General features: G+C 35.2%; 1 protein-coding gene across 1 annotated transcript in view; it reads left to right on the forward strand.

The window, feature by feature from the left end:
• Window positions 1-17658, forward strand: part of NTF3 (neurotrophin 3) — a 58934-nt gene that overhangs the window by 18415 nt on the left and 22861 nt on the right. The gene's annotated exons all lie outside the window — the stretch shown is intronic.

Genomic DNA, 17658 nt, shown 5'->3' on the forward strand with positions numbered 1-17658 from the left:
TGTCTAAGTAATGTGTTTTGTGTTAGTTGAGGAAAATCTGTAGTATTATGAATTCAGCCATTCTGAGGCTTTCTCCATGATTTAGCAGAGGGTTGTCAGTTAAGGTAGTATGGTTGGGTCATGGTTGAACTCGATGATCTTTAAGGTCTTTTCCAACCTGAGTAATTCTAAGGATTGAATGGGTTCAGACGAGAAGATGTAGTTTTAGCCTCTTTACCACTTTTATCTAACTTCATTTAGTTTAGTTGTTGCACCTTAGGCCCTAGAGTTCTTGTCCTAGAGCATTATATTACTGGTTAGCACTTACTGTATGTTAATCAAGGAATTACTACACTTCAGCTCAATATGTAATGTAAGAGTAAGTACCTGAGATATCTAGCAGGCAAAAATCCATTGTATCAAAGAATTTATTAAAGGAATTCAACTACAGCAAGATATGAAAAGTCCTATGGCATTCTTGTCAATGTTTTATTCTACACAGACCATGCCAGGAGAACATTTTCAAGGCAAAAAGTTTTTCCAGAGATGTAAAAGGAAATAAATTGTCCATTTTGTAGTAAAATAAAATCTTCGCAATCATGAGACTTTCAGTTAAAGCTGGGGGAATGAAAAGAGCAAAGGTAACATTTCATGTTGAATCCACAGTTATTTAGATTTTATTAGCTCTTCTTGTTGGTGCTCTGGGAAGGCAAAATTTAGTATTTGTGATGAAACAAAATCCTACAGACTACACAGTTAGGAAGAGGGGAAAAGAAACAAATTACTTCCATCACAATTTTTCTTCAGTCCCCAGATAGTGGTTGGCTACTCCTGATGAGTGAATTAATAAATACAAAGGAATTGTATTCCTTTTGAAGATTCTCTAGTTGAAAATTTCCTCACACATTTTGCTTTCATTTTCTCTTTTTAAAAGATTCTTGCTCCTTGCTTTAGTTACTCTTTAGAGTAAGTTGCTCTGTTACTCTTTAGGCTCCATATCATAGTATCATATCATAGTATCGTGTGAGTTGGAAGGGACCTTAGAGATCATCGAGTCCAACTCCCGGGATTTGAGCCCTTCTATGTAGCAGAGCAGCATTTCTGCCACTTGCGCCACAGGGGGTATTCGAACCCCAGGCCTCTGGTGTTGCAAGCAGCAATTCTACCACTGTGCCACCGGAGGTATGTCACATACCCTTTGTGTGAAGCAGTTTAAAGCAAATTCTCATTTCACCCCCATGACCTGATTTTAAGGCCTTACTGGTACGAAGAGCTAGTATAGATCACTTTGATCAGACTCTCTCTCTTCCATCTTCTAAATGTCATTTAACTCACCACAAGGCTTTTATTTTCCATTAAAATAAGCCCAAACAACTCTTCATTTGTAAGTGTTCCTACTATTAACTCCCTTAAATTCTACAGCTGATTAAACAGTGCTCTCTGACTTAGTTCATTATCATACTGCTTGAATTCATTCAAGTGCATTTTTGAAGTAATGCAGCACAGAAGCTTATTATCTTTTTTTCTTTTTTTTTTCTCCGTTGCTTTGCTCTACAGTATGTGTCAAGTAGGATTTGTTTAGGTTGTATTTTCAATTATCAAAGGCCTTTCAAGAATTTTTTCTATGCTTTGTCTAAGTATAACATTTTTCTTGGGCAGCTCATTCCTTTTGATTTTTTTTTTCTTGGAAGAAATTTAATTTAGCAACTTCCTAAATAATTATTTGCTGTATGCCTTTACATACATCTGCTGTGTAAGAAATGGATGTACTTAAAATTGTCCAAACTGTTCAGTGCAATTACCAGCTAATTCAACTGGATGCTTCCTGTGCCTCTCCTTAAACACTGTTTTAGATTGGAGGAAACACCACTGCATCTAGTGTAATAAAACATGAGTAAGCTAAGTGTGAGTGATAAAAGACTGTCCTCCTGACCTCTCTTCCAATATTCACATTCTTCACGTCTGGTCTATACTGCTTGCTGTCAATTATGTGTGTTCTGCAGGTGACAAAAAGACCAAAGAAACAGGATTAAAATGGACAACTATAAAAGCTGAATCAATTAATCCATGGAATTTCCAAGGAACCCATATCAGAAATGTACTGTTTTACAGGAAAATCGTTCAGGGCTGCTCTAATTCTTGTCATTAACACAGCCATATGGGCAGAAGATTGTGTGTCTCTGAATCTGTCCTGGCAAAAAATGAATTTTCCTCTTTAGTCTGTTCTGCTTGTTAGCTATGTCCATAAAAAGAACAGAAATGAAACTTGTAAACCTGTAGTTGTTGCCTACTGGGCTGATGGAGACAACCTGGCAATAATTCAGCTGAAGATCAAGACCAGATCTACATGTAAATTTTTCCTACATAGATCTTATATTTCTTCCAAAATTTACTGAGGGGCTGAGGAATGTAGACTGTATCACTATGTAAAACCTCATATTTTAGAGAGATTGCCTTAAAATAGGTGTGATGGGCTCTGTGTTTCTAAGACACTTCTGTTGTTGTTTGTTTGTTTGTTTTTTCCCCCATTATCCCTACTTTAGCCACAGGGTCTCTGTTGTACACAACTGTTATTTCATTCTTCATGCCACAACCCATACTCCTTCTGATGTCTACTTCAACAGTAGACCAAAGAAACGAAGAAAATCCCTCTCTGACATTTCTGTAGAATGACTTCCACAGGGAGGTGTAAGCTCTGCAAAACATGGACATCTCTTCCCATGTTGTTAAGCAGATATTTTCCAACTCCAGGGAGAATCCTGGCAGTCAAAGGAGACTAGTAACTGAATGAAGAAACTGAAGCCAATTTAACTGGGAGTGGTTAAAATATGTGCCTCTACTCTGGCTCTTGAACAGGTATGGAATCACTCACAGCTCGTAAAGCCAAGACGATGTGCAAAAGAAATAGGTGTTAGGATCTTAGTCACATTTAATTGAACTTTTCTGGTAGTGAGAGAGGGATAGTGACATTCTCTATATCATGGTTTCAGAAATACTGTTTCTTTAGTATTCAGATATTGTGCACAACTGGAATTTCAGTGCAAACTGGTGCTCTAGCATAGCTAAAGATCACGAAGTAAATGTTTTTGGTTCAACATGCCATGGTGCAGACTGTGTGCTTTTATTCAATGCTTTAATTCCACTTTTAATTGTGTAATTATCAGCACAAAAAGCTTTTAGGATAATTCTATTCTGTACCATTATCTTGATTTATGTCTATAGGGCATTTTATTCAAATCAATTCATGAAGCTAAGGATTATCTCTTGACAATCAGTACAAATGTCTGATGCAAAGCTAACTTCTCTGTATACAAGACCTTGTTAGCCTATCTCAGCCCAGAAGAAAGCTTTCTTCGCTGGCCTGTCTTCTTTAACATAGCAAAGTTGAATATGCATTTGAAAAACAAGACATTTTCAAAGCTTGTCAAAACAGAGTGAAGTCACATGCTCTGCTGATAAAGTCTGCTGAGTAGAAATGAGAAGGAAATTAAATTAAATTTATAAAACAAATAAAACAAGTATTAGCTTCTTCTTAGAGCTAAGTCTTGGGATTTCAAAAAATAAAAGCTTTAAAGTTACAGTCCTAAAGATTAAATTAAATGCCTTTTGAAATACTGTTTAAAATTTAGAAGAGAGGAATCTCAAAAGCAGAGGTAGTCTCAAAGTATTAAAAGTTAGAAACTTGGAAAGGAAATCCATGAGTCAATGTCAGAAAGTTTACAAGTTGACCACCTAAAAATACTTTGGATTTGATAAACTAAAGCTTCTTGCTTGACTTGAATTTTAAAAGAAATAAGCAACAATTTAAAAACACAAGTTGTCTATTTGCTTGAAGTTAATAGGGCTTCTTTCCACATGGCTTGATGTTTGACTGGACTTTTCTTATTCAATATATTTTCTGGGATTTGGGAAGTGTGGGATGCATGATATCTGCTTGGTAGATACTAGCAAATCAATAACCTGAAGTATAATATAATTGCAGTGGAATTATTGTAACTAGAAACACTGTTCAAAAAGTAGGAGATAAAACTTTTAAAAGCCTTTGAAGTCCTTTCTGTCTGACATTACCAGTATCTAGATTTTGCCTAGATGTCCAGATCTTCTGCAGCACAGTATCATTCCTGTTTGCATCACTTTGAGGATCTGGTTCTTCACTGGAAGTGTTCCAAAGCTTTATGAAACAATATCACCTAAGGAAGAAAATAATCCTTTGTTTATCAAACCAGCATACACACCAAGCAGGAACTGTTTTAACATCTGATGCCAGTGAATTTTTTTCATCAATTCTAAAACTGGTAATTTTATTTCTTAATTTAAAAAAGTGTCCTCCCTCCTACCCATCCTTGTTATTTTTCTCTTCTCTGTCATTACTGTTAACAGTTTGAGTAAGCAAAATATATATTTACCAGTATGGTTTATTGTTGTGTTTGCTGGTATCGACTGCCTAAATGGCGTGACTATGAATTGAGCACCAAGCCACATATATGTCTACTAAAATGGACTCTTTTATCAGTCTTATTCCTAATGTCTTTCTGTAAGGTATACAGTAAAACTTTTTTCTTAGGTTGCAAACTTTGGAGGATATATCTTGCTTCATGACAGTACATAAGCCGTCAGATCTTGAGTGCTTAGCATCAGAGTCCTGTAGTTCCTGTACAGAGAAGGCCAAGTTTTCTCTCTTTAACAAACACTTCTGTGAATTTTTCCCTGCTTTGTGAATCTATATGCTGGATTAACTGAGGTCATGAAGCAGGAGAAATATCACTGAATTGCAGCTGTGTATTTTACTTCATAGGGTTGTGTGTGAAAGCAAACTTACTACAGGAATTTATTTCAGCTGCAGCTGCAGCTTATTATAACCCTTTTCCTGACTGGATGTGTGCCCACTGGACAGTCCCAGAGCCTCTTAGTTGCCTTCCAGCACTAAATGCCAAAGGCACGTCCCCACTTCCTCTCCCCTTATGTGATGAAGTCTGTTGGGTCTCATTCATTATGACTTACAAATAAGGTCTTACAGTCTTAGGTCTGTGAAGTCAGAACCTGATTAGGGCCTCCTCTCAGGTACTTCTAGAGAGTGGTGTGGTTTCCCCTGAGCCTTTTCTTCTCCAGACTGAACAATCTCAGTTCCTTCAGCTGTTCCTCATAAGACTTGTATTCTAATCCATCTCCAGATGAAATCAGTGGGCGTCATTCTGTCTCCATTTGGTGAGATGGAATTGGACTGATAAAGCTGTGAGAAACACTGGGGAATGCTTTGTGAGTACTTAAAGTTATGTAATGAGTATGGATGAAAATACACAATCCCTCTGGTATTCCCTAATATATATCTGGTATTCCCTTCCTATATCCAGTAATACAGTATGTCAGGATATTGGATACTGGAGTTTATCCTCTAAATCCATTATGCCCACAGTTTTATCAAGTAATGAAGACTGTCATCTTCTTACATGATTCATCTAAGTACTGTGTCAAAGAGATTTCTAGCTCTGGGAATAGAAGAATGAAGTTCCTCATTCTTCTTCTGCCCTTTTGGCTCCTGCTACTCCCAGAGATGGCTATATCCAAGATGGCAAGTAATACCAATTTGTGAGTAGGTTAACTACCCAGAGTGAATGGTCTTCTGTGTACCATATACATATAAATTCTCTCTTCTCTTACTGATGTCAAACACAATTACAAATAATTCCTTCTTTGAAATCCTGATGTAAAACCTGTGTATAATATTTTGTGCACAACAATGAAGGACATTCTTCTAAATGCCATAGCAACTTGTAATATTTTCATTTAAAGAAGAATAAACCTTGTCTTCATGCCCAAAAGTAAGCTGCAGAAGCATAATTAAATTAATATCAGCAATCCCATACCTCTTTTATCATTGCAACTGTTTGTTTACTGTTTTTAAAATCAGAATGCCCTATTCCAGAAGGGGAAAATATATTTTTTTTAATTGAAAATAATAACAAGAAACACTCCAGCATTAATTTTTCACTTGCAAATTCAGTTTTACAGAATTTACACTGAGTGTGGGTTGGTGGTGGTGTTATACACTGGGTGGGGAAAGTGACTTATTTTCTTAAGAGAGAGTCTGAGCATTTCCAAATGTCATATCTTTCACTTCATCATTCACTTCAAGTGTCATTTCATCCTTCTATTATATGTAAGGTAGAAGTTTAGAAAGAACTGAGATAAAACAGGATTAGTAGTATTAAGTCCTACACTTTCAAGGGGACAACAAATGTTCCTTATGTTTTCAGAAGATCTGTATTATAAACAACAGTTATCAACCCTCTGTTTTATTTTATTTTTTTACAAGGATTAATTGTAAGAGGGTAGATGAAATTCCAGTGATCCTATATACCATCTCTGGGATTGAATGCAGGGGTCTGTAGGAATTTTTCTAGCTGTTGGTAAATCTTCAGGAACTGCACCGAATTTAATTTAAATCTGATGGAGAGAAAACAGCACTTCTGATTGTTCTTCACCTCTTCTGCCATGGATGCATCTGAAACAAGCTCATTTGACTTTGGTTTTAAGAAAGTTTCTAAGAGGCCCTTCTTCTGTGTGCCTGCGCAGTAATGCCTTTAAGCAGTGAACCACTATTAAATCACTCTCTAGTAGTAGTGTTCATATTTGGCTAGAGTGTGTCTTGTTCAGCTCCTGTACAGTAAGTTCAATAGGCTTGGAGCTGAACTGCAATACAGCCATTAATCAAAAACCCTATAAAATTGGGTTCCAGGAATTTATAAATATATAATACAAATATGAGCTGTGAGACTTTTTATGTAAACACTGCATCTCAGCAATGCTTTGTGTCTCCCTGAGCACCATAACTTCACCAGCTAGCACAGTTAGTTCTAGCTCTTAATTTCTATGTACATCAACTGTGTTGTCTTGCTTTCCATTCCTGCTTTTCTGTTCGCAATCACTGTGAAGAAGAGAGACAAAAAAGACTCACTTCCACAGAAGCCTACCTGTTTTTTGTCACTCAACAAAAGGAGAGTGTAAGTCAAGAATGAATTGTGTTATTTCTGGAATAAAGTAAACAGAACTGAATCTCACCTGCCAGAAGCCTGTCCACAAAACACCGGTTCAGTATAACACCAAAGTCCTTATGAACCTTTCAATTAACTTTATTTGAACTGATCTATGAAGTCCAAATATTTTCACTATAAAACAGAACAGAATAGAGCAGAACTTTGCTTTGCTTTTTGATAAGGAATGTTATTTCTGTTTTATGCTTCCATTTTATTTGGAAAATACTTTTGTTCATCTTCACTGTTGTTTTGCATTGAATATCCAATTCTTAGCTGTCAGAAAAGGAACTCCAACACTGTAAAGCATGAATATCCAAACTTTTGGTTTGCCTGGGCCTCATTGAGTGAAGTGGAATTGGCTTGGGCCACAAATAAAAATGTAGAAAAAGTATAAAATTAACAATGTAATTTATTTTTTAACTGTTTTTATTAAAACATAAAAAAGATGGCTAAAAGTACATAACAGTACTGGGATATTTGACTGTGTTTTTGTGAAACTAATGAATATGTTAACTTATGAACTTATTATTTTACAAAACACAAGCTCAAGTTTTGTAATTAAGAAATCTTAATCTGCTTAATAACAGAAAAGACATGTCTTCACAGAAACACAGACACGTAGGTAGGTTAAGATGTTATTGTTGCTAAATCACTTCATTTTAGTGGCCAAATGCGACAACTATCTGTAACATAGAATGCACAAAAATTCTGATTCATGTAAGTGCATGTGGTGAGAGATGGGAGTTAGCACTGCACCGTGGCTGTCCCACCCCTCCACAGTGTTCCTTTGTTGCCTACACAGTCTGTGCTTGAACCTGCATGCGGTCAACTCATGAGAAATATCAGTAGAAATGACATAATAATGTTAAAACTTTATTATCTTGCAGGGCTGCATTCTTAGCTGTCCAAGGCCCCTTGTGGCCCCTGGCCTGTGGGTTGGACACATAACCCATAACATGTTCCCACTGTTTCTATCTCTTACTGAAACCTCTTCACTGGTCCTTGCAAAATGTAATCCTTCTGCACAGGGCTGAGAATAGAGATCACTCCCTCAGCCTTCCAGGAATGACAAGTAAAGGACTTTTCCTGCGAATTAATCTGTTTTCAAGTACTCTGCAATGTTTTGCTTTGTTTTGTCTTTGGGCAGACTGCCTTGCAAGGGCATAAGCACATCGTATTTAACACAGAAAATTCTGTGAAGTAGAGGTACTTGAGTTTTCTTGTAGGCGTTTGGGTGGTTTTTTATACTTATTTTTAACTTGGCATGAAAACACATCTCAGGAATTCATAAACAACTTAAGATATTCATTTTAGACTAAATAAATGAAAATAATTGTTGATTTTTTTTAATTTTAATTTTTATATTTATTTATTTATTTGTTTGTTTTTAACAGTGATGCAAAATACAAAGCTGAATATGTAGTTTACAAAGTTCCCTTCTCTAGAACTTGGACACCATTTAAAACTTATAAATCAAGGGCTAAACATAGTGGTTATTTGTGTCTGTTAAATATTTCCTTCTCATTTGTTATCAACCTTCAGTAATGATATATACATATGTCATGCAAGACAGTAAATATGTAAAAGTTCCAAGGGAAATTTCTGCTGATTAATGTTTGAAACTAGCATAAAATCTAGAACAATAATAACCTTTAGCATAATCTGCAGAAATGAACACAGCTGATAAATGGGCTCCAACAGAAAGTGCCACAGCAAAACTGAAATGCCATCCAGCCTCCACTCTGATGGCTACAGACACTTATATCTCCCCTAGGTGCATTTAGTTTAGTCTGAGGCAGGAAATTGCATTTTGATATTCATTCTACTGCCAGCTGTAAGCTAAACTCATACTTCTTGAAGGCTGCAGCAAGAAATTCATTAAGCACTGGAAACTAGGGTAACTGTGCTCATTGGACATGTTAACTCTGTGCCTCCATTTTCCAGAGTTGTAACATATGGATGAGGACTCTTGCTGTGTGATGCAACTTAGAGGATTAACAGCTGAGGCTTTGCTTAGTGCTGTGGCTATTAACGCTACTGAAACTCTAAGAATTGAAGAATCGTTAAGTGCGTATCTAAGGAAGAAAGCTTGAATACTGTAATTCAGAATAAGAGATCGTAACATACAGGGGAGATATCATCAGTCTATCAGACACGTGTTAACCATTCCAGTAAAATTTTGTTATTAATATCCTAGATAAAGATTAAAAACTGCACTTAGGCCTATGTTTCTTTAATAAATAAATAAATAAATAAAACATCAAACAAGACAGTGTGGTAGTCAGTTTTAAAGCTTTCAGAAACTCCTCAATATAGCAAACGTGCCACCAAAGGCTATTTATCTTGTAATCGTCAAAGTAAGCTAGGGGCTTGACTTGCTGCCTGAGCACTGATTTCTGTTGCCATCTGATGTGCTCAAAGAGATTCAACATATCCTCCGATATTGTATATAACTCTGGACAAGAAGGAGTCTTTAATAAACTGGGTCTAGACTTGCAGGGATGTTTCAAACATATCAAATGTCTCTTAAGACATTAAGCAAATTTCTCCCTGGGTGTCTATGAAAAACAATCCCCATGAGACTAGTAGGATGTAAGCAACATTCTTGCTTTATGGTTTGGTGGCATTTAAAAATGGCATTTACTAGCTATCATACATGAAAGAAATTCATGTTTCAGATTTTGCCACTTAGGTTTCCCACACTGGCAAAGCACTCAAAGACCAGAAAAAGGCTTCTGACATGCAGCAAGATAAACCCTGCTTAGTTGAAGGACACATCAGGCAGAAGATGTAGGGATCCTTACAGCACAGCTACAGATTTTATAAAATGTGTAAAGTTTTCATTCTGAATGCCAATGAGAAGCAGATACATAAACAGATTATACAGAGGAAGCAAGAGTTTGGGAGCAAGGGAGTGGTAATCTCTTCATGTTCATTTTTGACTCTGTATTATTTTCTTGTCTGGAACATTCTGTTTTTGAGAACTCTGGGGCTACTACAGCAGAGAGAAGTGCCTATGCAGAAGAAAGTTTGCAGATTTTTGGTTGATGAATGATACAGTTTGCACAGAGGTGTCATATGTTATTTCAATAAATTCCTATTTCCGAATTCATTGCCTTTGTAAATTCACAGAGTAGCAAAAGACAGTAGAGAAAAAAATGAATAGAATATAGAATGCACTAAAGAGAGAGCTGGTATACAAATTTTAATTTTGTGGTTACAGATTACATTTTCATTTTTAAAAATTGAGAAAAATAACTAATTAGTATGTACTTGAAATTAATAAATATATCATGGAATAATCATAAATTTAATATGTATTAAAAAATAATAATTTTGCTAGATTTCCTAAAGTATTAGGATTGATAATTGAACATTAGGTTGCTTTTAGCTACAAGGCATACAGTCATCTCTCAATTTAATGGTATAGTATACATCCTTGTGCATCTAATTATTGAGACAGGGCAAGTGAAACTGGAGGAATGACACCAAAGGTCCCTGTGCTGCCCTTGCGGGCCTCAGCCTTATAGTAAAGGTAAGCAGAAGGTTGGGAAAGATATGTTCATGGCATGCAGCACTGAGAGGATTTTGTGCTTCATTCAGTGTGCTTTTGTGGAGGTTGAGGGAAAGTTGTTCAATATTTACATATTTTTATGTCATGGTGTTGGAAATAAACAGTGTGTTAGTTCTATATTCCTTCTGTGTATGAATAAAAATCAAAGTTTGCCAGTCTTCTAAGAGAGTAGCTCTGAATCTGTTTCAGTCTGTTTTACTAAAATAGTCATTGAAATCTGGTAAACTAAGTATATTATGATTGCTTCAGAGCTTCCATGAATAACTGAATGCAGCCATGTGTAATTGCAATTATAAATAATGTCCTCTGGTGTGCATATGTTTTATTGTCTTCAGTAAATCTGCTGAATTCTCTGCAGCCCGTATACATACAACAGCATGAAATGCAAATCTTGGAAAATAGTCACCAACAAGCACGCGGTGAAACAATGGATGCAGATGTAGATACTGGACAAGAAAACTGTAGGCTGATTTATAAGGAAAAGCTAGGAATATGGTTGCATGATTTCACTGTAAGAACAACAAAAATCAGGGAAGAGTTCTAAACTTAATAAAAAACTGAAATCATCTTACAGCAAAGGTAAATCTAGGATGATTATTAATTTTGTTTTTAAAATGACCATGGGTAACAGTTCTAGATGTAAGTATCCCACACTCATAGAAATCCAGCTAGCCCTCTAATAGAAGTCTAGCACATAGCAGGTGTTGAAAATGGAAATGCAATTTCCCAGCTAGGCAGACATGCAACATTTATGAGCCAAGTCTATGGAAATAACTGAAACTGCTGATAGTGACAGAATAATTTAACAGAAAATTAAGAAAGTTTCACACTTCAAGAAAAACTGTCATTCACCTTTTGTCTGATTATATTCCTACCACAGCCCGTATGTCTTGTTTAGTGCTAAAGAAACAGTACAATATACTAAAAAAAAAAAAAAAAAACAAAAAAAAAAAAACAACAACAACAAAAAAAACCAACCAGTATTCTGGATCTGAATTAAAAATAGACAAATAGACTGGTGCTGAGTTTATATTCTTATTTGACAATGCTGTAATCTTGCAAGATATTTTTTGAAATTTCTTTCATGTTGGGTAGAAGCCTTTCATGGGCAGCAGATTCTGCTATGATGTTCCTGAAGCATGGAAATATACCTCTTGCAGTTTTGGATCTAAGTCAGAACCAGATCTGCAGAACTAGAATGTCTCTGGAAAAATAAATCTTGAGTACACCTTCTGCTCAGCCAAAATCTGAAGATGCTTAGGTTTGCTCTATGACTTAGGGAATAATTGATAATTGCCAGACAGGCAGCTCTGTTCCTGTCAACACTCCTAACTCAAAAGTCAGCTCCTGAATTTGCTTGAAAATTTCCTGCCTCACTCTGAGGCTTCTGTCTCATTTTGGCAGAATACCTCCATCAAACTGCCAAAGTAGACATAGCAACAATTTTCACAGGTATTTGTGCAAATTCAGATACTCCTGACACCCTTATACATGGACCAGATCTCAGTGGGTTAGTGGAGAATTAAGATGTGGAGAATTTAATGAAAAATTCCAAAAAAAAGGAATAAATACAATAAATTTTCCTTCTTTCTATCTTAAATTCACTCCATTAGAATACTAGAATCAAGATATTGATCAAGATAAAATACTGTAATAATAAAGCTTAAGTGGCATCAATGTGGTGGTTTTGCCCGTCATTGGCTCTCTGTACAGAGTGATCATCAACCACAGAGAGCTCGATTTAAGTGGATTTTTGTACCCCTGTGCACATCCAATTGTATTTGTTATTTGGGCAGATGTATCAAACAACTTTCACTACATGATCACTTTATTGACGTGGAACTAATTTGGGTAGTTTTTTGTCATTCACAACAAAGCAGTTTGGAGCCTGTTTTAGCAATCCTCTGTACTCACTTCCCTCTTTGCATTCATTCCAGCATCTATCAGCGAAGACTACTATTTTCTGCATCCCCAGAGATCCACAGGACCTCCATAGGGGAAGGACAACAGCTCATACATGCATCCTATGGCAGCATACCTACTACTCAAATATCAGGCTTCCCCAGTAGATGCATCACTCAGATGTAGAATAGGTTTATCCCATCCTACCCAACAGAGACTACACTTTCAAGAAGTAACCATACATATCCTCATTTTTGCAGATTTGCAATACGCAATTTCTGGAATCAACACAAAAAATTCTCTTAAAATTCACCTTTCTTGTTCGTGTTTATGATGGAGAGTGAACATACAGAAAGCAAAGAAAAAAGAGTTACTGAAACCTACAAAAGCGATTTTGTTAGAATATTCTCTGTCCTAGAGAAAAATATTTATATTCTCTCAGACTTTGTATAATAACTTTTTTTGAGTTATATATCACCTATCATATGAAATGTCAATGACTCAGTAAAGACTGTAGTCACAGAATGACAATACTGGCTGAGGTTGTCGACAAATTCTTGGTACAAGTTCTGTTCAAGCTGCAACACCCAGGGCGGGGTACTCAAGACTATGTCTGGACAGACAATAATAGTCTCCAAGGTGTGAAATTTCACAGCTTCTCTGGGCAACTTGTCCCAGTGCTTGGTCACCTGTACACTGAAAGTGGATCCTGATGTTCACAGGGAAACTCTTGTGTTTCAACTTTGTGTCCATGAACTCTTCACACATGGGAACTTAAGAGTTGGGGGCTAGAGAAAGATTTGCAGTTGACACATAACAAATAAAATCTATTCCAACTGAAATTGCTTGAATGTTTTCTATTCATGTTAGTAAGTCATTTTATTCCCCAAGACATGAGTTTATAGCAAATTAATGGAACAGGTTAATGAAAGTAACAAAAAAGAAACAAGAATGAGTGAATTAATGGCAGAAGTCTGTTCTAGTTTAATATATGAGTATATACATGTAAATATAAGCCTATTTTAGAAAATATAGCATTAAAAATTAAAACTACAGCAATAATGGACCAGAGAGGAGTACTAAAATATTCCTAGGTTTTAGCAAAGTATTGATAATAAGAGCTTATTAAATATTCCTTAAGCCTGACAAATAACAAACCCCAGATATTGTAATGCATAAGTTTACTGTGAAAATATGTCGCAATGAGATGATAATACAATTTGAGGACCTAAGAACAGATGAACAAGTCAATCCAATTCTTTCTGAGGAATCCAGACTTTCTGTGGCTAACATTAACTTTATCAACCAATGTCCTTGGCTCCTGACATGAAGGTTCTAATACAGTTATGTGGGATACTTAGCAGGCATTCATTTGGCAGATAATGTCCTATGTAATGATCTTGCACTACAATATGACACAACATGCTTCTTTTCAGATAGTTAATTTTTCTTTGGATATGTAAAAATTGAAAGAAAATGCATGTAAAATTGAAAGAAAATGCATGCCCATATTCAGTGGAAAGAACTGCATTTTTCAGATGCACTCCCTTCCACAGTCAAGTAATAAGAGGAACTTATTACCATGTGATTGTGTACTAGTGCAAGTTCGTATTTGCTGTGGGGGAAGGAGCTTGAAAAGTTTCTTCCCAGTTTTCTTCAAGAGCATGATTATGAATTCTCAGAGACTGTTAATCTTTCCAAAACAAGGTGCAGTGCTAGGAACCAGAGAAGTATTCAGCACTATTATGAATCTTTGAATTCAGTAGTTTTACATCGACGGTAGATGAGACGACTGTATCAATGGAGTTGTCAGCAGTGAAATTCTTGTTCTAGCATGTGATCAGGTGCCTCTAGTGCCATGAAGTATAATAATAATTATTATATTATATTTATTATTATTATTATTATTATTATTATGTGCCCTTTAGACTGTTTTACTGAAGAAAAAAAAAAAAAAAAAAAAAGTGTTATCAAATAGCCTGCTAATCCTTCCCAGGAATTTCTAAATCTGGAAGTCAATTATTTAACCAAATTTTCAAGAAGTGCAATATTTTCAAAAAATATGAAAGTCCTACAAGTTTTATGATAACTGCCACAAAAAACACACTAAGGTTAGTGTCTCATTTTAAAGAACAAACCTTATAGCTTCCTAGTATCAGCATTAGCAATCACAGAGTTCAAACAGCAAAATGATGCGCTCTCTTTTCACCTTTTCACAACCCAGTAGTCAGAGAAGAGAGAAAGAGATAAGATACTGTAGTTGTTTAATGGACAGGGAGGTGAGAGCTGAGAATGCAGAAGGGAGTGAAACTGAGGAAAGGACTACTTACTGGCACAGAAAGTAAGTTCATGAGCAATTTGGCTTTATCAATATAGCTGTACACCAACAATTAGTTTTGGTTTAGTCTTTGTTAATTGAAAATGAATTTCTATTAATCATAAAACCAAACACATCAGAACTGGATTATGTGTAGCTGGAAATTCTGACAAATATGTAGTTCGCATTGAATTCTCACTATATCCCTATGTCCTTTGTTTGATTGTTCATTTTGTTTTGTTTTTCATGTAGTAAGATCATATACTCTATGAGAAACAGATAATGTTGCAAAGAATTCTGAAGGAGAGATTTCACAATCTTGACTCTGGATAAATTATTCTAATTCTGTAGCAAAGATGCATTATATACAATTGTAATGAATTTGTATGAAGGATAACATCCAGGTGGGAAGACAAAGGTCAGAGTTACTAAAAGCTGTTCATGAAATGGGAAGGCAAGTAAACAGAACACATTATCATACAGATAGTGCTTGATACAATATTCATGTTCTGTATGATAAATAGCATGCACAGTTTTTCCTAGTACCAACTCCAGTTGGGAGCCACGAAGTTTTACATGCTTTCAAGCTGTTGAACAACATTAATGTAACATATCTGGAGTACACATTTAAATAGAATTTAATTCAAGACAGTTGAAAGTATTATCCTTGTCCTTCTGAGATGTGGGTATCTTTCACTGTAAATGGTTAAGATTATTTTGCAAAGGGTGTTCCTTTCTCAGGCTTCTCTGTAGTACACATGTACTAAGCTGTGGGAATACAAGAAAAGCTGTTCAGAGCAGCAGCTGTGGAGCAAGATAAACAGTACTAAGTTTAACAATTTGCTTTCTTAATTGCAAATTCCACTTCCCAAATACTGGGACACCAAGTTTGAAACCTAGCAAGCCTCTTCCACTTAGAGATCAGATGATGTCAGCATGCATAAAATATTCTGTCTTCATTTTTATAGAAAATTGTTTGTTTGTTTTGTTTTTTCACAGTGATACTGAAAAAGAAGATGAGCAGCAATAATTATGTCAAATAATTATAATCTGAGCAATTATTATTATTTAATTCTATTTTATAATTTTTAAATATAATTGTGAGCAAACAAGAAATTTCAAAGGAACTTCTGGATTCTATCTGGTTGGATAGTGATGGGGCACAAAGGAGTCAAACTGAGACATGAAAAATTTACAAATTCCTGCTGTATATTCAGGGGGAAAAATGTTATGAAAATTGCCAGAATGCCCAGTAGAAACAAAACAAATTACAAGTTCTGTGGGGAAAGTATGAGACAGCTGGCAGTCTGGATTAGCAGACCACAAACCCACAGGAATATGCAAAAACAGGAGTACTACACTGAGTACTACAAGAGAGAATTGACAAAAGCCAGTTAGGGCAGACTTGTAAAAGAAGCATAAATAATTGCAGTATATATATTGAAAAGTATCAGCTTATGTAGGTCCAGATTTTGTAAAGAATTTCTTTGAAACTATAAAACAAAATTGTTCTGCAAAAGATGGTAAAATGGACAGAGTATACTTAGCAAGAAACACAGTTGTGTATTCATTCTGTATGTTTGACAAGAAATATTAGTTGGAAATTTGAAAAGATATATATATATATATATCTTATTATATATATATCTTATCTTATATATATATATTAGCTGGAATATCACCATGAATACAAATTAAAACTTTTCTGACATAAATTGTGTAGCATTTGGATAGACACCAAGGGATATTATAGACAGATGATAATTTATTCTATCCTTGTTAATGAAATTTAAGGTAAGAACTACTGGACTGTTTTTTTAGTTGTTGTTTTTGTAAGTTTTCTGGCCAGTGGAGTGCCAAGAGTTCTTTTATTTTAAAAGACTAGTAGAAGCACACCACTGAACACTATGAAGAAGAACTGAAATATGTTTGCATCAAGAGAGTGTAAGAAAACCAAAATACAAGCAAAAAAACTTTAAAAAATTGAATTCGCAATAGCAATGATGATGATTTCCCAGAGGTCATATCTATGATCCAAGGTTGATGCATAATGTTTATTCTGGAGGGAAAACTGTACTTTTAGGATCTGTATCACCAGCCTCATTAGTATGCCAAGGAAATATTATGTGCCTAAAAGTCTAGAAAATTTAAAAACAGAACACCTGCTAATGTATTATAAGGCTAAAATCAAAGGCTTTACTAGTTCTTTCTATTGTCATGTAGAAATCAAACAGAAAATCTATTCAGACATAGCTCATAATATCTACAGTCTTGTTCAATGTACAGTACACTCATATATATATGTACATGTGCATGCATGTGTATAAAACATACCATACATCTAATGTGTATGTAATTTCTGTTATTCAAAACAGAGGAGCCAGTGGATCAGACATGGCTGGGAGACTATGCAGAACTATGAGGATATTTGAACTCCTATTCAAAATAAGTTTTACAATTGCTGTATTTTCATTTCTGGTTGGTAAAACAACAAGTTTGAAATTACTCATAAATAAACTATCATTAACATTGTATAGAAAGGTTATGACACTACAAATGCAAATTTAACTAGAATCCAGAATGGTGGGGTTAAACAGTGTAGGAAGAATGAAGACAGAATTTCCTGTGTTATCTAAGATAAAGAACAATTTATAAGAGTAACTGTGTAATTTTCAATGAAAAGTGCTAAAATACAACTTCAAGAGCTTTGTTTTTTTTTTTTTTTTTTTTTTTTTTTTTTTTTTTTTTTTTTTTTATTCTGTACCTGTAAAGACTAGGGGTGATCCCTATGACTTTTTGCTTTAAAAAGTTAAATACTGTGTTTCATGTTTCAGTTCTTCCATGAGAAAATT

The sequence above is a fragment of the Excalfactoria chinensis genome, chromosome 1, assembly GCF_039878825.1.
Source record: "Excalfactoria chinensis isolate bCotChi1 chromosome 1, bCotChi1.hap2, whole genome shotgun sequence".
Classification (NCBI taxonomy): domain Eukaryota; kingdom Metazoa; phylum Chordata; class Aves; order Galliformes; family Phasianidae; genus Excalfactoria; species Excalfactoria chinensis.